The sequence below is a fragment of the Erithacus rubecula genome (genome assembly GCF_903797595.1).
Source record: "Erithacus rubecula genome assembly, chromosome: 3".
NCBI lineage: Eukaryota > Metazoa > Chordata > Aves > Passeriformes > Muscicapidae > Erithacus > Erithacus rubecula.
In genome coordinates this window covers 56,690,143-56,711,237 of record NC_136689.1, presented here as the reverse complement: position 1 = coordinate 56,711,237, position 21,095 = coordinate 56,690,143, and the positions used below count along the sequence as shown (strand labels likewise).

The 21,095-nt window shown below is 41.5% G+C and overlaps 1 protein-coding gene across 3 annotated transcripts in view; it reads right to left on the bottom strand.

Annotated features, from left to right (window-relative positions):
• SLC66A2 (solute carrier family 66 member 2) overlaps nucleotides 1–21,095 on the bottom strand; it is a 62,052-nt gene that overhangs the window by 22,363 nt on the left and 18,594 nt on the right. The gene's annotated exons all lie outside the window — the stretch shown is intronic.

Here is a 21,095-nt window from a genome sequence, read left to right as displayed (position 1 = left end):
CGCAACCACCCCCCTCCCCCCCTAAAAAAATCCCCACAAAAACAACAAGAAAAAAAGAGAATAGTGCTGATTTCAAAAACATTCGATAAAGAAATGAGAAAACAAAGGCTTGCAAGCCAACAAAGTATTTACAAAGATAACTTTTCAAAAGAAAGCATTTCAAAAATAACTTCCTATATCAAACATGAGGGACTCTGGATACTGTTCTAGTGAGATTGGCATAGGAAATGTTTCACAAAAACCTTCCAATACTAATAACAGGCCCCACACACTGTGGTGCAAGTGTTCTTTCTCTTGAGTCATTATCTCTGCCTTCCAAATGCTTCAATCCAAGCTGCTTAGAAGGTCACCTGAAGTCCACAGTTCCCAGGGGCAGTGCAGCTGCCTGTGGTGAAGGGCAGGATGCCAGTGCAGCTGCTACAGTTTTACTGAGACAGGTACAAGACTGAGGCAAGATTCTCCCTGGAAAAAAGCATCTCACAGACATCATCACTTTCACTCCCAGGACAAAACTTTGCTCTGCCTTTGACAGCACCAAGGAGTGCAGGTTGAGCACCCATTTCTGCATCCGTCACAACAGAACGCCCAGCCACAAAACACAATATCCCTTCTTGAGGAAAGGAGAAAAGGAAGGAACCAACCACGGCATTTGCTTGGCACAATAACAGTGTATCACTGTTACATACTGGAAGATAGATAGCTGTCCTACTGATGAATAATAAAATACACAAGCCCACAGTGACTGCCCATATAGCAGTGTAACAAATTAATTTTTAACAAAAATCCTACAATAAATATTCATTAGCAGGTGCTGTTCTTGCCTTTCTTTCATAGAAGCACCTACTTCAGAGCAGCTGGACTCTCTGAACTACTAAGGTGATGAACTACAGTCCTAACAAGGATATTACAATCAGCCCAAAGCCAGAGCACATCACTAGAAGATTTCTGCTGCTGCCACTTCAGAAGCAGTCAGAAAGCTACAGAAATAGTCCCACTGCTAACTCAAGCAAGGAAGACATCAATCTCCATTGACTAACACTAACAGAAAATTCACTGATATGGGGATATAGGCACTTAGCTGCCTCAGGATACATATACACACCAAGTAATAGTTTCATTTTTTCCATCTCTTCATACCTTCGTATCAATAACAGTCTGGCCCTCAGACACCTTTTATGAACTACTCTCTTCTTAGTACTTAGTAAACCCACACCTCAGAACACCTCCTGACTGCATCCAGCTGAATCATTTTCTTTTGTCACCCACAGAGGAAGGCACAACTGGCCAGGAGCCTTACCCAACCTGCAGCATTGTCAACCATCACCCAGAACTGAATGAAATTACCTGGGCAAAACCACAGTCAATGTAAATGCTGACTCTCAACATTTTATGGTAGTGGCTCCTCAGCCTCAAAATTCAGGGACACTAGACTAAACAACAGACACAGTGCTGGCACAGCCCAAAACAAGTGAGCCTCCTGTATTTCTTTTTGTGAAGGATTCCCTTTTTGGAAATGAAGGGCCCATAGTCCTTCATTCATTAAACCTTCCTACCAGGTGTCACATCTGCCTATACATACTGTATTTTTCCTCCCATGTTCTCCACATGCTCAAGGATCCTTTTTAAAATACCTATTGCTGGACAACAAATCCTAATTTCCCAAGTTCATTTTGATAATATAAATCAAAGAACTAAAACTACATGGAAGGAGTAGTTTAGGAAATTCATGAAACCAAAAAAGTCACCATTCCCACAGCTATTGTGAGGCAAGCAACAAAATCCATGCATCCATGCAAGCTCTTAGCATAGATGAGAAAAACACTGTGTGAAACAGGATTTCAGCTGAAGCAGGAGAACTAATTAATAGCACAGAGATTCTCTTTTGCTCAAAACTATCATGATGCTAGATAATCTCCATTTCACTGTAGTAGTTTTTAAATTCTGGTTTCTGCTATAAATTTTTCTAGGTAATATAGTTAAGGAAGAAGGGAAAAGAAAGGGAAGACAAAAGATGTAAGAGCAATCATAACCTTGGGTAATAGTTTTGTAGGAAAACATCTGAATTACTGTAAGAACAACCCAATATATAATCAGTAATTGCTCTACTTAAGAGATGTATTCTCCAGATGCAGAAATCTATTTTAGGACACTACACATCACCACACTCTGCATTACCAAAAAAAAAGAAAAAGAATAGAGAATTACACACCTGACTTTCCATAAGGGTTGTATTTTATTTAGTCTTTATTTGAACTGCTAAAATGTTTTGCCACATGATTGCTTCTTTTTAACCAAGGCTAAAGTTTATTTTCTTTGACAAATGGCTTCAAAAATTCAGAGGGAAAAAATTCATACCCCCATCATGTCAAGATCTGGAAATAAATGGTGACTCATTTTTCCAAGTGGCTTCCTTCTCAAGGGGGTCCAAACACATTAGTTCTGTAATGGGAGGGATATTTTTTTTCAAGAAAAAATGTTGATTATGCTGAATACAATAACAGGTATATGAAAAAAAAATCTTTTAAATGCCTAAAAAAAATATGTAGTTTTCAAAACAGAACTTAATTCATGTGTGTGCAAACCAGTCCTGTCCCAAGAAGACAGGCAGAGGACACCAATCAGTGCCATGTCACCTGAGAACTGAACAAAGTTACACATATTATTGCAAACATTACTCATGTTTGAAGAAAAGTATGAATAATAAGTATCACATTGGGATTTTTGCTTCCCCATCATCTCTTTTCCTTAGAAGGACAAAACAAGAAATCCCACTGTACCACCATTGATTTCTAGCAAACATCTTAAAAACTAACTTAAATGTGGATGCATATCTTTCTACTCCATGAAATGGGAAGGCACTGCCTGCACAGCTCACTCCATTCTGCCCAGTGAGAAATGCCTGACATGGGCTTATAACCACACTCAGCTGATGCAGTTCAAGCAGTAACTCCCAGTCACTAACATCCTGTGTGGATCAGAATTGGCATTACTGTGGTGAAAGGTACTGTATTTTATTACCCATGGCTGAGCTCTTTCAACCACTCAGTGAGCTGAATTTTAAGCATGTTAATCCATTGATAGATGAGAGATTTATGTTGGAAAATCCTATTAATGCTGGGGGAAGGAGCAGCTCAGTAGGTTTTTTGTGCACTGACTGGAGAAAACTACACAGCTTGAGGGTGAAGAAGGATGAGATTAAAAGACCTCCTCTGGGAGATGTCAGATATGAAAAATGTAAAGCAGGCAGAGACAGTATTGTAAATAACAATGGTTATTACCAGTCGGGCCAAAATGCAAGTAGTAAGTTCAAGATTCTGGTGTGGGATAGACGCCAAGTGACACAAAGAAGAGTCCACAGTATCAACTTTCAAGTGAGGATGACACAGAGGTCCAAACAGCTACATTATTTTTAGTCAAGAAACATTTTATACCAAGACAGCTACCATGCTAGTTCCTTTTGGGAAAGTGAAGCAAAGACTTTGACATCCTAAAAATTATTTACTGTAGCTCTCAATTTCTCTTACTAGTTGCATCTTATTTTGTGCCCTAACCTTTCTAATTCTGTACCTACATCCTTGCACTACACTCACACTTGTCCTTAGACATTTGACCCAGCTCCTCCTTTTTGGTTAGTTCCTTCCTAGTTTTGAGGTCAAGGAAAAGCTTGCAATTTCCACTGCGGGTCTTTGCATTTGAGCCCTTTTAAAGCTTTGACAAGGAAATAAACCCTTCTCTTCTTAGGAAGGCTGCTGGTTTTACCCTCTCTCCCACTCCTTATGAACGCCACTATATCACAGTCACACACCCAAAACTGACTCCCATAATTAAACTCTTGACCTCCTGTATGAAAAACACTGCACACTGACTCCTTCTAAGAGCATGCTGAGCAGACAGTCTCTACCCCTGAGTGCCCTTCTAAACACATGACTCTGTAGTTAATCCTTCTACCCCTTGGTACACAGCTAACTCTTATGTTTTGTGAGACTGTAGTGCTGTTTAAAGGACATCCAATTTCCATCATCTGGCTGTGGACCACAGTGCCTGCCCACCTGACCTGTTCCTGCCACACGATCAAAGGAGTCCAGCCCGAGCAGTCAGATGTCCAACGCCTCCCTCAACAACACTGCAATCCAAAATCTGCCTTAGATGCTGTGGAAGAGCCTGATAACAGTAATATATCCAACCTGGAACAGTTACAAAATGCAGTCATGGCTGGGAATTATTTCAGGTTATTATCCACGGTCTGTTTTCTGTAAAATGTACACACTTTGAAGATGCAGGAGCCACAACCTGCAACTGTCTGTGCTGCCTGTGGGTCTCAGCCTCTGGGCTACAGTACAACACTCTCCCCCTCATTTGCTCTTCTGCTCATCTCCAGAACTTGTGGTCTCTGCTGTAAAAGGAGTTCAGCTCTGAGCTGCAGGCAAATATGATGCTGCTCCTTATCCCCGCTCAGCAACAACCCCTCTTTGGACAGCTGGAAGACACAGACTTGTATCCCCAGGCTGACAAGAGAAATTAACTCAGACCTCTCACACTTCCAATGAGTGCTCTAAGCTACACACAGGTCCTGCACTCATCAGTGGCATCTTAAAAATAAATTTTGCCACATTCTCTGAAGAGGACTTGCAAGGCACCTGCCACTGCTGGGCCCAGGCAGGGGATTCTGAAAGGAAGACTTTTACACTTACAGTTCTTCAGCTACAGCAAATCCTCAGACATTTGCCTCAGGCATTATCTGTCTCCCTAGCAATCCTGACTTCAGCTCTCTCATCTAAAAACAGCAGCAGGATTGCAGAGAAGCGTGCTGGCTAGCACTCCTCACCTTGCTCATTCTGAGCAGCTCCCAGTCAGAACCTGGGTTTCTCTATGCTCCGTTCTGAATACCCCACAGGGCACCCAGGAAGTAACTGGGGTGACAAGGGCAGTAAGACTATGCATGATTGTCACTGGGTGATCCAAAACTTTTTTTCTCACTCTCATAATCCACATATCCAGCTAGGCACTTCCCCCTTTCCTTCCAGAAAGAAGAAAGGAAGCAGCATTACAGACAGACAGTGAGAACTGATACATTTAGATTTTCTTTCTTCCTTTTTTAAGAACTGACAGAAACCTGCAAATGCTGTCTGAAGCCAGCATTTCTTTTACACTCACTGGGACTGAGAAAGGACTTATCTTTCACTCACTGTACAAAAGAGAAGAAAGGAGAGCTGAGCACAAAAAACTTCTGGCTCAAATCCAAACCACTGTCTTTTGGAAAGGACATCATCTATAAACAGGCAGTGCTCTTCATCTCCATTCCTTCAGGCCCATGACCTAGGGATTTCTCAAATTCTGAGTTACTTTTATATATCTGCTCAGCCCTGTCACTGCCCTACTTCAGCATCTCTCAAACATTCCCTATCTGGTCTTCACACTGACCTGTACCCAAACATTGTTACTCTTTCCTCCCTAGCCCATGCAAGATGGGAGAAAAACATTCTGGAGGGTCTTGAACCTCTTCTGAAAGTATCAACCCAGCCTATACCAAACAAATTACTCTCTTCCAATGAAATCCATTTTTACATACATCCCTTGGGTCATACAGTGCCTTCTCTTGGCCACATCTAGACTAATGTCAATTCACTAGGGCCACTCCTCTTCGTACCTGACTCTCCCTAAAGGCCCAGCATGAGTCCTCTAGTCAACAAAAAGATTTTCATGTGAGAAAGGGAAAATGTCAAATCTTAATTGCACAGAGAAAAGCTGAAAGTCTGACCCACACAAACCTTGAAGATTCACACTTTTGTTTTTAAAGAACTTTTGTTTCAAAAAGCTAAATGGAACTTTCAATACTTGATGGGGGACAGAACACGTGAGATTAGAAGTTCAAGTCTGATGAAAGCTCTACATCAACATTATCCCTACCTCTCTTCAGTCATCTTTTCTAGTTTGAAGGCAAGTACTTGCCTTGGTTTTCTTTGCCTTATTTTATGTATCTTCACCATCTTCTATATTGGGTCTCAGGTTCGTGTTTTTTCCCTCCCATCAGGATTATAGCCCACTCTTCTTCCTCCTTCTCAGAAACACTACACATAGCTGGGTTGACATTTTCTCAGCATTATCCTGCCCATCCAGGGCTTCTCACACACATTCCACACTGACCCCCAGCACACACCTACAAGCATCAGTAATTACTCTATCCCTTTGGGTTCTGCAGGGTCCACTCTGCCTCCTTACCAAAGGTAATTAGCAATTGCACAGTTAAGAAACACACGAGTTACAACTACTTCAGAAATATCTGACACAAATACACTAGTATATGTGAAAAAGTCAAACAATCCACACTATTTCTTAATACCTTGCCTTTCCCATTAATGTGCTATTTCCCTGATTTTACAGCCTTTGGTTTAAGGGAACTTTTGAATACCACTTAGCACAGTGGTCCTCACCAGAGATGATTAGCAATAGCACCTATCTAGACCATTTTGTGACATTTAAAGAGCAGCAATTTAAAAGTTACAATTTATTCTGAAAGTTTTACCACTGCTGCTAACAATACACATGACAATAGGAATGAAAAGCTAAATCAAAATATTCATACCCTGGGCACCTTCTGTATAGCTGACAGCCTTTGCTATGCTATCTGCAGTGTAATTTGCTTTGTACATAGCTACAGTTTATGGGAGTCTCACAGTGAAGAAGAAAAAAAATATTTTAGAGAAAAATGCAGTTACATAAACCCACAAAATTAGGTTGACCTTTAACTCATCTTTGAGTATTTCCACTGTCTTACAAAAGGATGCAGAATTGTTTACATCAGTTGTGCTGCACTGATACCAGCCCTGTCAACACTTTAATTTGTGTGTTTATACCTAAATATGCCTGCATACACATCCATGCCTCCTCCTCACAGCACTGCTGATGTTATAAGCATGAAAAAGAAAGGAAAATTATAAAAGCAAGCAGGGGAGAACAACAAATTTTTGTTCTAATACAGAGGAAGTTTTAGCAAGTGTGGTATCTGTGAACAAGGTTCTAACTGTTGGGCTCATAAATTGCTGGTGAATGCCACCTGAGCTGGGAAATCTTCATGGAGCAGTACAGCTCAGCTCAGCCATCTCTGAACATCACTGCAGAATGAGTGTAACCAACCTGGGAGCAGCCAGAAACAAACTCCTACCCCCATCCCTCTAACAAAAAACCGTGCAGAAGAGTACTCTGGACTTCTTTTCCAAAGCAAGGATATTTCTTGGGGTTCTCCAGATGGAAGATGCTTCTGAGATAATCTTGCAGCAAGTACACATGCAATCCCCCTACCACTCACCTTGTGCAACATATGCTAACCAAATTCTTTGCTTCCCAAGTCCAGCTGAGAGAAAGCACTGAGTTTCTACTTCTGGTGTACTAGTAGGCCAGAGTAAGATTAGAAGATAAAGAGACAACAACCACTACACATACAATACTGCTACAAGAGCAGGGCACTTAACTTAAGGCTAGATATACCTAAATCAAGGTACTTAGAGCACTATATTTCCCCTGTAAAGACTGGTGTCCCCAGTAGCATCACTACTGCAACTCCCTCCTGTGTTACTACTACTCTTGCCTGTTCAGTATAGTTCAGTATAGTCCAGTATAGTCTCTCCTTTCTATTCCAATGTATTGACTGTTCTTCTTAGTCACTGTGTCCATGATACTGTCTCAACAGCAGGCAAAAGCAGCAATTAGCTGATTTACAACCAATGAAGGAAAAGAGCCTAGTAACTTTGCAGATCATGGGGCTTGGAAAGCCACTGGAATAAGACAGCTGTGGCCCAAAGGATTCAGTGCTACACAAATATGATCTGTATTTTAAAGGTGGAGTGAAAGCAGCATGAACAGCTTTAGAAGCCACGTGACTCAGAATGACTATGGACCTCAGGAGGAAATCCTTCTCTAAAGTTGCAGCAGTGGCAGTGAAATGGGAAGCCCAGGGAATGTCACAGCAGAGTTTTGATGACTCTGGGCAGCCTCTGCTTTCACTACAAACACTCCTGATTCTGCTCACCTCCTACACTAGGAGCATCAAAAACCCCAGAGCAAGCCAAACTGAAGAAGTGCCCCAACCCATCTCTCACAAGCAGTGAAGTCAGGCCTTTGCTCCCAACTGCACCAATGATGGAGGCGGAAGATAAGAGATAAGCTCCCTCTTCTTTTGGCCAGATACGCCTTCCTATGCTAACTATAGAAAGAGACTTCTTTTTCTGACAGCAAGATAAGCAGGGATGATGAGAATGTCACAGCAAGAACATGTAGTACCAAGTTTCTATTTTTACAATAATTTTAACAATATTTTACACTATCATCTGCAGAGTTTATCGAAGACATCACCCACAGCCCTAGCAGGCAGTACACAAAGGCCTCCAAAAATGACTAAAATGGAGTAAGTTGAGCACTGCAGAGCAGGCAGCCTTGACTTTAAAATTCTTGTAGTTGGGAATTATAAATTCCATATGAATACAGTTTAATTTATTTTGAAATAGTACTGAAACTTATTCTGTGCAGTTTAAGTCTCAGAAGATAGAGACTATTGTAATTTTAGAAACAACATGTCCTTTCTCATTTAAAGACTGCAATTAAATAAATGAATAAAAGTTCTTCTAAACATTACAAAACCAAGCTGTGCATTAGACCAGATGCAGTTTGACAATGCCAGGTTGCATGTATAATGCAGCAAGTTACTCCTACAAACTCTGGAAGTAACTGCCAGGTAAGATTTTACCACCTTCTGAATTGCAGAACCTCCATGCCTGCAGTGTCCCCTCACAACCATTAAACCGAAACTCATTCTATTTACAACAAGCCTGCACAGATCTAAATTACTGCATACAGACACCAAACAGCAGGAATTTCCACTGCAATAGCAGAAGCAATTTACAGGATGGGAGACCAGTAGAGTTTCACTTGAATCTTGCAGACTGCCTTACTGATTACAGCACTTGTAACTGTAGCAGCTAAGTGAGACAGAGCTTCCCTGAAACAGAATTTCACCTTCTCAGCTGTTTAGTCTGACCAGAGATAAATCCCTGTTTTGAGAAGAGCAGTGTTTTTTATGTAAGGTGTACTTCTGAATACCACATTTTCTGACCACCTTGTGCCTGCAGATCAGTGCTCCAAAGCTAACAAACCTTCAAGACAGAACAAAAAACAAAATCAACAAAAGTTGATTTAAGTAAGTGGCTCTGTTATGAAGAGTTTGGTGGTGACATAGGTGTGCATTCACAAATTGTTCACATTTCAAAGCAGAAGTTTAAGCTCCTCTTATCCCCCTCAATCTCTAACAGGATAACTCTTTAGCTCCCTGAAGCATTTCCCACTGAAGCAAAAAAAAAAAAGTGTGCTTTTTTCTGTCTTATTTTAAAGATTTTACATACACTAAAAAAGAACAAGCCTGCATTTTAAGCAAGATTGGTTAACTTATTTGGTTCAAAACGTAATCCCACAAACTGTTCTGTCAGTACAAGTGAGGGGGCAAGAACGAGTAGGGGAAAAAAAGAGGATCAAGAATATCTTCAGCATTGCTGCTAAGCATCCTGGCACCCAGTCATTGCTAAAGGCAAAAAACTTTGTCTATTATGCCCCTTTACAAGTATTTTCACTTTTTAAAAGGACAACAAAACCCTCCAAACCAAAACAGGAAGAGAGTGCACTGGAAGTGTTCATCAGAGAGATGACTTTGCCATCACAGGGCACCATCCTTTTATCCCTGGCCAAGTGATTCTGGGATTTGCCCTCCACTGCTGCTGGCCCTTTCACATTGTGTACTCAGGAGTGCAGGGGATGAGGAGAATGATGACAGGTGAACCATAAACAATGAGCTGCAAACAACAATCCTATCCACAAAATCCTCATTACATTTCTGAGTTCTGCTGTGAAGAAATAGAGAATTTCTCAAGAGTGATCAACTCTTTAACATCTACTGTACACAGAAATTAAATGAAGAATTTGTGTACAAGACTATTTTAAAGCCATTTCCATATTAAGTTTGCTCTATTCCCTAAGGGCAGTTACTTGTTCTACTACAACCTACTCTCAACAGGGGGTGAAGAAAGGCATTACAGAGTAATAACATCTCTGAAGATACAGCAAAAAATCTAAAGCAGAAGACATTTTCTTAAAATAACTGCAGATTTTTACATGCCAAGGGGTGCAAAGGCAAGAAAGGTGGAAAACACTGACACAAGCAAGGAGTCACTGCAAGTTTGCCATGGTTTGTATAAATGGACAAAAAAAATGGGGGTGATGGTAAGAAGATAATTTCAAGACCAGCAACTATTTTTTTTCCAAAGGCTATTCAAACTGGAGATAAGGAGGGGGAAAAATTTACCTAGCAACAGCTGCAGTTCGTGACACTTACACAGCAACCTACTAAAAAGCCACTTTAAGAATGAAGAGGATGGCATCATTTTTATTATCATAAAGATAAATTTAAAGATTAGCTACATGTACTGCACAAACAAAAAAACCACAGCAAACTTGCAAGCTCTACTGAAGTGTGTATAACACCAAAGCAGTCTGTGTATTTCAGAAACAGCAGCACTGGTCCTGATTTTGATGGGAAAAAAATCCTGACACTCATACCTTACACAAAGAAACAGAGATGTTCTGAATATCTAAAATGTTCTATCTCCCAAATTATTTTCAGACTTCTGAGTTGCAATGGGTAATAGCAAAAAAGACAGCTTTAAGCAGCTTTTAAAAATATAAAAAATGTTTCCATGAAAATACTCAGGATCTGTCTTCTTTTCACAGATTCCTATTTCTCCATGGAATCGGTCAGGATGAACAAGACCCGTTTTTGTAAACGTACAATGCAAGTAAAAATAAATGTGTCAGAACTGAATTCTGGGATTTGGATACTTTCCCCCACCCATGGGAGGGGACATAGGATCCTGATGCAGAGATGTAATGCATACTGATCACAGAGCAGAGCAAAGAGAAAGTAGGGCACATAATAAATGCATCTGAAAGGAGACCTTCCTAAGTTCAGGAATGACAATGGTATCGTTGTTCCCTCCACATGGAGGGAAACATGCTGTTTACTAGTAACCCAAGTGTTTGGAGGGAGGCTGTGTACACCCTGCTTCTCACCAGAAATGCACAATTCACCAAAAAATAGCACCTTTGCTGCTGATTTGGGACAATGGAGGAAGCAGCTCCTTGAGGAGCTAAGTTACATCCTTTCTTTCCAACCTCACTCAGTGTTATGTCACCTCCTCCTACAGACAGACTGCACACCATTCTCTTAGTTACAAGATAACATTCTGAAACTAAAAACATTTGCTCTGAAGCATAAAACAAACCCAAATTTTGAAATGTGATTATGCACCCTTCTGATGAGGCCTATATTTGCCAGTCTATTAACATCATTTAGATCACTACTGCCTAGTTTTAACGACTCAAATACTACATCTGAAGAATTACTGGCTGGTGCACTAAAGCCTGAGCTTAGAAGGCTTTATCTCCTTCTCCAAGAACAATTTTTATACTTTTCAGTTTTGCTTCGTAAAAATATCCATTTATTCTAACAATAAGAAACTGATTGGAGCTGAGTAACATCTGCTTTGTTCTTGTGTCTTTGAATAGTGACTGAGAGTATAAAAGAATGAGACAAGAAAGAGTAAATTAATTTTACTAAAAATCCATCTGAAAACAATATCCACTTCCTTTGTTTTTTGAAAAAGAAACATTTCTACAAAATGAACCTTCAGAACAAACACTGCGGTTCATTTACCTTTTTGTCATTTAAATTAAGTCATTTTGTACTTCTATTTTGAATCAATTTTCTACCCAAACAGCTTGCTATAAGTTACAAGTAAAAGTAATGCAATATTTGACCACTTAACTAATTTTTTAAGATGATAAAAAATGCAATTTAAATGGATCATTACTAAAATACAGTTCTTCCATTTACATGTATCACCACATAAACCAAACTTTCTTTAGTAAAGACACAAAATAATTTATTTTATTCCCATATTTCTTGCTTGGTAATTTAAATCATTGTTTGCAAAGCAAGCTCCAACACTAACCTTTCTTTGCACAAAAAGTTTTACAGTGTAAGATTTTCTCATCAGCTTTAATGGAGTATTTGGAAGTGAAAAGGAGATGGCTTGGGCCTCTAAACAGGAGCAACTGTTGGTGGGACAAGACTCTGAAGTGAATTCAGGAACTGGTATGACCTACAAAATAATCCTTCCACCTTATTTCTGTCTGTTCCTTGACACAATGTCCTGTACAACACTCCAGCAGTCCTGGTTGCAATCTGGAATGTGGCTGTAAGCTAGCACTGCTCTACACTGTGATGTCACATCACTAAATGTCTAAATAATTTGCCCCGATATCTAATGCAACCTGAAATAATCTATACCAGGTGCATGCAAGAGTAATAAGTATCAAGCTGGAAGTCAGAGGAAGATGATGCACTGCCTGTCTCTGAAAGCTGACGTCCCATCTCAGTGCAGATGAGCATAGTTGATACATAGGCTAAATCTACTCCACCACAGCATTCCCATCTCACAGCCTTACTGCCAAGGTGTACACCACTTCCCACAACAATGCCCACCTTCCCAGGAACAGAAAACTGACAAATAACTTGTAAAAAACTTTCTTCTCTCCAGCATTCATAAGTCACTCTTTGGGCATTTGTTAACTGCCAAACTTCAGAAGTGACAACTCAGCATCCACACCAGAAGGTGTTTGGTTTGGTGTTTGTCCTTCAGCACACACTGGTTCATTAGAAAATGATTCAAAAAATAAAAGCAGATAAAGCCAGCTGTGAACTTAGAAAATCAGTCAGTAAGTAAAACTTCACAAGGCAGGCAGCTTTCCCTGATGCAGTGCTGATCTCAGCACCACAGAAGGCAGCATGCACCTCAACAGACTTGACATCTGGAGTCCAACCCAACAGACTGAACCTCAGATTCAGGCCCTTTGCAATTCATGGGGAAAGACTGGCTTGCCTTCAGCTTCTGCAGGCCACTCAGCAAGTCAGGGATAAAAGCAGACAGGATGCCTTTTTCTGTTATGGACAACACTGAGATTTCAAATGTTTCCCCATCCCAAGTCAGGGAAAAATCAGGCTAACATTAAGAGGTGGTGAACCAGCAGCACCCAAACAGCCTAAGGATTGGGATGCAGGCTTCAGGCTCCCACTGAGGGCTCTCTCTCTCTCTGTTCTGGCTTACCAAGAAACCATCAGACCCACTGCTCACACCAATACACTCGGAGTTATCCGTGCAAGCAGGAGCCTGCACCCGAGTCTCTCATACCCCATCCAAGTGCCATGACACTGCTTTGCAGCCTGTGTAACTGGAGTGCTCAGCTCCAGCCTTTACAGGGCTAAAAGCATGCAGAGGCAGAGACAGACACAAAATAAATAAAATGAGGGCTAAACAGAGCCACCTGCACACACCTTCCTGTAGTGGCAACAGGGGATCAAGAACACACAGGAAAGCAGGAGCACCTAAGCCCCCTGCCCTAATTCATCATTGCTCAGCATTCACCTGGGATACAGAGTACCTAGATTCTACTGCTTCATTTTCCTGCTTCAGAGATGGGATATAAAATAGAATTTCCTGTGTTGTCTCTCAAAAGCAAACAGACAAGGGAGAGTGGCTAAGATCTCTTTTCTCTCTCACTTGAAACATCCTCCTGGAGCTTGAAAATCCGTATCCAATGAACCTTTGGTGCATTACTGCTTGCAAAGTGGGAATGTGGAGTGGGGAGAAAATTGCAATCTTTTCAGAAAATAAAGCTATCACAAATATTTCAGTCCAAAATGGTCAGTGCACTGCATTACAGGCTAAAAGCATGACATTTGTGTCAAAATGGAAAAAGGTTTATTTTGTTTTCCATTGATACAGCAACGAAATGGCAAAGCACTGATGTTTCAGTGAAAAGTGCCTTTCAATCTCCACCATAAGGAAATGTCATGTTAAAGTGGCATTATTTATAAGACCTTCAGAAGCACTGATTTACTAAATATATTCCCTATATCTAGCTTACTAGAAACTAGTAACTTCATATTCCCAGTGATATCTAAATAATTAAAGTTAATAAAGCATATAGGACATAAAATGCAATTAAAAAATCCATCAGGCTGTGTACAACAATCACATTGTACCTTGAGCATGACCTCCACGTACAGTTCATAGAGCAAACTGCAACAGCTGAGACATCCAGTGTCACACCTGCCTCCTGCAGCACTTTAATTGGGACCAAGTGAATGTTGCCACACAGCCCAGCACTTCAGGTCACCTTGTTGTCCATTCCTCCCACTGCATGCAGCAGTGGGTATGGTTATCTCAGAGGGCTCATTTCCAACAGAAGACCCTAACATATCCAACGAGCAGCTTTCCCAAGTGACAACATCTGCCTTTCCTAGGGAGTATGGTTAGAGAGTCAGCAGCAGAAAGTGAGTGCAAGCTATGCCCCATCTCTTGTACATGACAGAACTTTAATATTGGCAGGTGTCGACTCTGCTGATTCCCTACCACTTACCTAAGTGCAAAGATAAGGTTCTTTAAAAACTCTACATCTGGACATCCCACAATCTATAACAAAATTTTCTCCCTAGCAAGCTGTCTAGACAATCCATTATGTCTGAGCAGACAGCACTGGGCAGCAGTGCTTCTTTAAGCACACACCATGCCAGCCAGGGCTACAAGCCACTTAAGAAACTAAGAAAGCAAGCTATCTATCAGTGTATCTGTACTAACAATTAAAACCCTTCAGCCTGAAAGTTTATTCTGAAATCTGTGGGGAGTTGAGTCACACTTTAAAAATTTCTTCACTTATATCTTTTGCACTGAACTAGCAACTTGGCCATTATATAGAAAATCATCATTTCTCTTCTCACTTTTTTGCTTACAGACACTCAAAGACAGCTGGCAGACAGCAAAGCAGGACATCACCACAAAAGCCAGATATGTGTCACCATGGCTCTAAGCTCACCTCTCACCTTCTTGCATTAATAATGCTTTAATGTGCTTTCACTGGTGAGGTCTGCCCCCTACAGCTCCTCAGTACTGCTAGCAAAGCTGAGGGAATGCAGTACTCAGGAAAAGGAAAGCAGCAGTTTGGGACTACCTAATTTTACACAATTTACACAAGATTATACAAGATAATCATAATGCATGTGGGGGTGTTGAGGGTGCAAGCTGGTATCTTTGCAAGGCTGGTCCATCATCTCTGAAAGATCATGGTACAGGGAGAGATTTTCTATTACTGGGGGCAGGGGGAAGGAAAGGCAAAAAAAATCACACCTATCTGCATGGAGGAGACCAGGGAACTACAGGCCAGTCAGGATAACCTCATCCCTGCAATGGTTATGGAAAATGTCCTCATAAAAGTCACTTCAAAATAGAGGAAGGATAAGAAAGTGACCAGGACAGCCCACTTGGCTGTACCAAGCACAAAGTGCAACTGAAGTGAGATGACAACCTTGCAGTGCCTGAAGGGAGCCTACCAGGAACTGGAAAGGGACTCTTCAGCAGGTCTAGTGATAGGACAAAGAGTAATGGGTACAGACTGAAAGAGGGGAAACTTAAGTTCAATATTAGGAAGAATTTTTTTACTGTGAGGGTGGTAAGACACTGGAACAGGTTGCCCAGGCAGACTGTGGATGCCCCAGCCCTGGCAAGTGTTCAAGGCCAGGCTGGGTAAAGCCTTGAGCAACGTGGTCTAGTGGGACACATCCTGCTCATGGTGGCAGGACTGGGACTAGATGGTCTTTAAGGTCCATTCCAACCCCCTAACAGCTTATGAATTCCTGGTTTTAAGAGAAAGAGGAGAGTAGTAGGTGTTGCTTACAGTGCCTTCAACAAGGCTGCTGACAGTCTCCTGCAGTATTTTTATTAACAAATTACTGATTGGTTAGTGGACAATAAAAAAGGCAGAAAATTGGCTGGAGCATCAGGCGCAAATAATTTCTCTCAAAGGAAAAATATACAATTTATGACCAGTTACAAGGCAGCCCACAGTGATTAATTCTAGGGCCAATGCTCTTTAATATCTTTTATTAGCAATATCAGGATGATGGTGAGTTCATGAATACCAGATTAGTGAGAGTAAGCAATAAACAACTTCATCCCAATGGGAAGCAGAAGGGCAGATGCCAACCTCTTCTTTCTGCTGACCAGTGACATGACCTCAGGAAACAGCACAGAGTTGTGTCAGGGGAGGTTTAGTTTTGACATTAAGTACAGATTCTTAATCCAAAGGGTGGTTGGGCATCTCTGAAAAGTGGTCACAGCACCAAGCCTGACAGTACAAGAAGTGTCTGGATAACACCCTCAGGGTCACAGTGTGATTCTTGGGGCTCTCCTCTACAGAGCCAGGAGTTAGACTTCAATGATCCTTGTAGATCCCATCCATCCTAGGATATTGTATGAGGACAGCACTGCTATTTAAAGGGATCTTACTCTGATGATATGGGCTGACAGGAATGAAGTTCAGAGTTACTGTGCAGCTGGGAAGGAGTAACCACACACCACAGTACTGGTGCAGAGGGCTGACTCACTGGAGAACAGCTTCACAGAAAGGCAGAGGGTAACCCGGCAGGCAATTTGAGCATGAGTCAGTGTACACCCATAGTAAAGGCAATGGGTATAATGGCTAAAATCACTTTTCAGGCTATGTAGTTGGACAAATGTGTGGCAAACAGATGGACAGACATGCTTATTCCTCTACTCAATGCCCACAAGACACATTATCTGCAGTAATGTATTCAGGGCTTCCAAGTACAAGCACTCGGATGAGCAAAAATGGACTTGGGCTGGATCAGAGGAGGTTTGGATTGAATATTAGGAAAAAATCTTCACAGAAAGGATTGTCAAGCACTGGAACATGCTGCCTAGGGTAGCAGCTGAGTGACCACATGTGAAGGAATTTAGAAGATTAGCTGTGGTGATTAGGCACATGGTGGAGTGATGGATTTGGCAACACTGGGTTTATAGCTAGACTTGATGATCTTAAGAACCTTTTCTAGCCTAAATAATTTTAGGATTCTATGAATGAGCCCAGTGGTGGAGCACCAAGATGATTCAAGTATATGGTGTATCTGAAGAGGCTAATAGGACCCATTCAGCTTTAAGAGAAGGATTCGTGATGCCTGCAGCTATCTAAGGGGGAAGTGGATCATGGAGACAGGCTCTTCTTGAAGGCATTTGGAGACAGGACAGGAGATAACAGACACAAAGTTACAAAGGAAATTCCAATGACATGGAAAAAAAATTTATCACCATGAGGACAGTCAGCCACTGGCACAGGTGTCAGAGAGGTTGTGCAATCTTCACCTCTAGATATACAACTCATCTGGACAAGGCCGTTCATCCAACTGACCCTGCTTAAAGCAGGGAACTGGATCAAATAACTTCAGAAGCCCATTCCATGACAAATTTAAATAAATTCATCATTCATATTTAAATGTGACCAAGTATACAAGCATGTGACAAGCTCTAGAAGCAGACAACTGCAAAGCTTTTGACCTCTACCAAACCAAAGCAGCAGCTTTGCTGCACACATGCTCCCTGATGTGAAGCGTGAGCAGACAAACCAGCTGTTTGAACATTTACATGTTTCATCGCTCATATTATTAAAGCACTTAATTATTCTGGCTCCCACCAAGAAGGAAAAAATTTTTGCAACAACTGTTTATTCACTATTTCCACAGCCCTGGGAGCAAGCTCAGCCTTCTCTCTGAGGTTCCAGTTGAGTGGATCAGCAGACGAGTTTTGAAAACCCCAGAGCACCCTCATGTGGCTAGATGTTGCTAGGAGTTCTCCTTCTTCTGTCTGAACTGTGTGAGGCACAAGCAAAATACACATTTTATTCACAGGTTTACCTCCCCACCACACCACCAACTGGGCATGGTTCTTATGCCATAAATAGTATTCCTGCTGCTACCCAGCTCTTCCAACAGACTCTGTTTCAAGACTCTTCTTCCCACAGAGCAGAGCTGGGTGACTGGCCTGCTGGATGGCTGGTCAGGGGCAGCAGCAGCCAGAGCAGGCAACCTGAGCAGCACACTCCACAAACACGGTGCTGACCCTTGCTCCTGTGAAGCCTCCAGGTGTTACTGCTCACATCAGGCTGGGGAGCAACCTCCACCACCTCCCTCTTTTCTCCCCAGACTGAACAACAGCTTTCCCTCAAATCAGGGTAACACTGAAATTTCTTGGTAGCTTCTTCCCAGCTCTCCCAACCACTGCAGTGTGCTCCTCATGCTGCACGACAAGGAAAGGCTCTGACACTGCACACACCTCCCTCACCCCACCTAACCCATGCCGGCCTGTCCACCCCCTTTCTCCTTGCAGCAGGTAAGCTTTTGGAACAGGCATGGGCTCTTCACACACTACATTTAGCCTGGCAGATCCTCTTAAACTAAACATACTAACACTGTAAACTGCATTAAGAAGTTCATAAAACAACAGCCTAACCACATTTTCATGTCAAAGCCATTCAAAAGCAGCAGGGAGGCTAGTGTAAAGAAGAGGTCAAAGGCTTGGGTCCAAACATACTGCTCTACCACCAAGTAACATCTTACTGAAATGACTCTAACTCAGAAGACATTGTACGAGTCTGTGGTTAGCTATTTCTCTACCATCTGCAAGCTGGAAACATAGGGAGCTAAATAATAATTTTAAAATGCAGTAGCAGCAAAAACAGAACACTGTCCCCAGGTTCCCTGCCCTGATAACAAGCAAACACAGGCAATACCTTCTCAATTCCCTGGTTTAGGGGTATGTATATTGTTTGATTACCGCCAATGACAGAAGCCAAATGAATTAACATGTTATACAAAATATTACAAAGCTAATACAGAGGCAATTAGAAATACTTTATTAATAGTTTGGATCAGAAAAGCCTTATGCAGGACATCTAGTCCACTCTGTCCAACAGCACCTGTTATGAAGTAGTACTTTGAACCTTGCTGATTAAGAATGGGTAAATTTTTAAACTGTGAAGAAGAACCAGTCTGACCACAAGTTACCACAAGTCTGACCACAAGCACTACAATAAAATGCAAGCAAAATGTTTTTGTCCACATTACACATGATGAGAATAACCCCTTCAGTCCACAAGGCTTCAGAAGATTCAGTTTAATAACTAAAATAAGCTGCAGGTGGCAGTTTCAATTTCTCAAGACTTTTGAAAGAGTACTTTTTACAATGCAGCTCTCAAAGCACAGGAATGCTACTGCATTTATCACTGAATGCAAAATTCATATAATGTATCAACTCTGCCTACGCAAAACATGTGGCTAATATGAAACAACCACTAGTCACCATCTCCCACATTCAAACTAAGGAGAGAAACATTACTGGCCAGATAAGGTTTTCATTGTCAAAGGTGCCACCTCTTATCTCTGAGTGAAGCCCAAAAGATGAAAATTTTTTTGCAAAGTTGCTGAACAAGAAGTCTAGAAACTAAAATTCATCAATGGTTATCAAAAAAATATAGACTCTAGAACTGTTGGCTTCACTGCCTGTTAAAAATATAACGTGAAATGCAACTCACCCATCCACATTCCATGGTGAGTGTTCATTCCATTCTCCATCCCACAGGCAACCATGATCTGACAGGTGGCAACTATTCTTCCTGCTTAACTGCTGTAACTGATACACAAGTTAAACTTGAGAGAAAAGCAGCTTCCAAACTGGAAGGAGCTTGAAGCTCACTGCTTCTATTTCAGACCTGCACAAGAACTTGCACAGCTCAAAACACTTTTTACCCAAGTTGTCTGTTAAAGGACATTACCTCTGCCTATCAATTCTAATTTTATCTTACATTAAGATAAAATATCTACATTACAAAACAAACTCCAAAATCAGTAGGAACTTGTTAAACCATCATCTTACTAACCAAAATTCTGGAGAAAAGGATTCAGTGTTACCACCCAAACAAGAACTCTGTCCTCTGAGTTATGCTACCTACATTAAGAAAACAGGAGGTCAGCAGCCAAAAAAGCTATTTAACTGGCAGATACATTTTCAGATAACAGGCAGACCCAGTAAGAATTCACTATGAAGTATGCTGACTAAACATAAGACTTCAACTTGAGAAGGAGGACCCATGCGCTAGCATGAAGTAACAGGTGCTCTATAGCTCTCATACACTACTAAACCAGAAAGTAGAATTGAGACAGGAGCCCTTGGCATTTCTTGGACTGAGAAAACACTGTAAGTGTTTTGTTTTTTTTTATATAAACCACATTTCATCACCTTACCTTTCTCCAAGAGGCAACTCAAGCATCTGTGTTTAGGTAACAAAGGCCTGTGATAGCAGGCACACTATCATGCATGCCTGAGAATCCTGCCCTGTTCTGGAGATAATCAAATCACAGCAGAGCCTGCCTGTGCTGGCTCACATTCATCAAGTGATCACAGAAAGTGTAAGTAGCATGCTCAAGAGGAAGAAGCAGGGATGACTGAAATTATGGATTCTGTCTTCCTGTGTTGTCCCATGATGAATTCCTACTTCCCTATAAAAGTCTTAACATTTGCTGGCTGACGAAAAGTAGAGAATTTAATCCTTATTTTGATTTGCCTGTACACACAGCTTTTTCTTCAGCTATTATAGTATCTTTACCTCACCCCAGGAGTTTTCTCACTTCCAGCCTTCTGAGTCTCCCCTCCCACCCACTGCAGGGGAGTGAGTAGGCAGCTCTGCTGGAAAGAGCTTCATGCCAGGGTGAGCCCACAACACAGGATTATTCCCTACAGCTTAATTACACCTACTGATAAGTCTGCAGTTCATGAATGGAACAATACATCTGAGATCAGCTTAAGACTTGGAACCTACTGCCTCATACTCTACATATCACTCAAGCAGGTAATGTCAGTCTCTCAGTTCAGCCATGCACCCCATGAAAAGAAACACCCTTAGGTTTTCTAAAGGTGACCACCTTAACTCTCATGCAGAGCCAACACCCATCTGTCAGGCTTAAACCCACTATATGCCATGCATTACAAGAGTGATTTTGTCCACCTGGATTCCTCACCACTTCATCTCCAAGTCTGTGGACCTCCCCCTCCCCTTGCTCCTCCCTCCAGAGAGTCACATGAGCCAGTTGC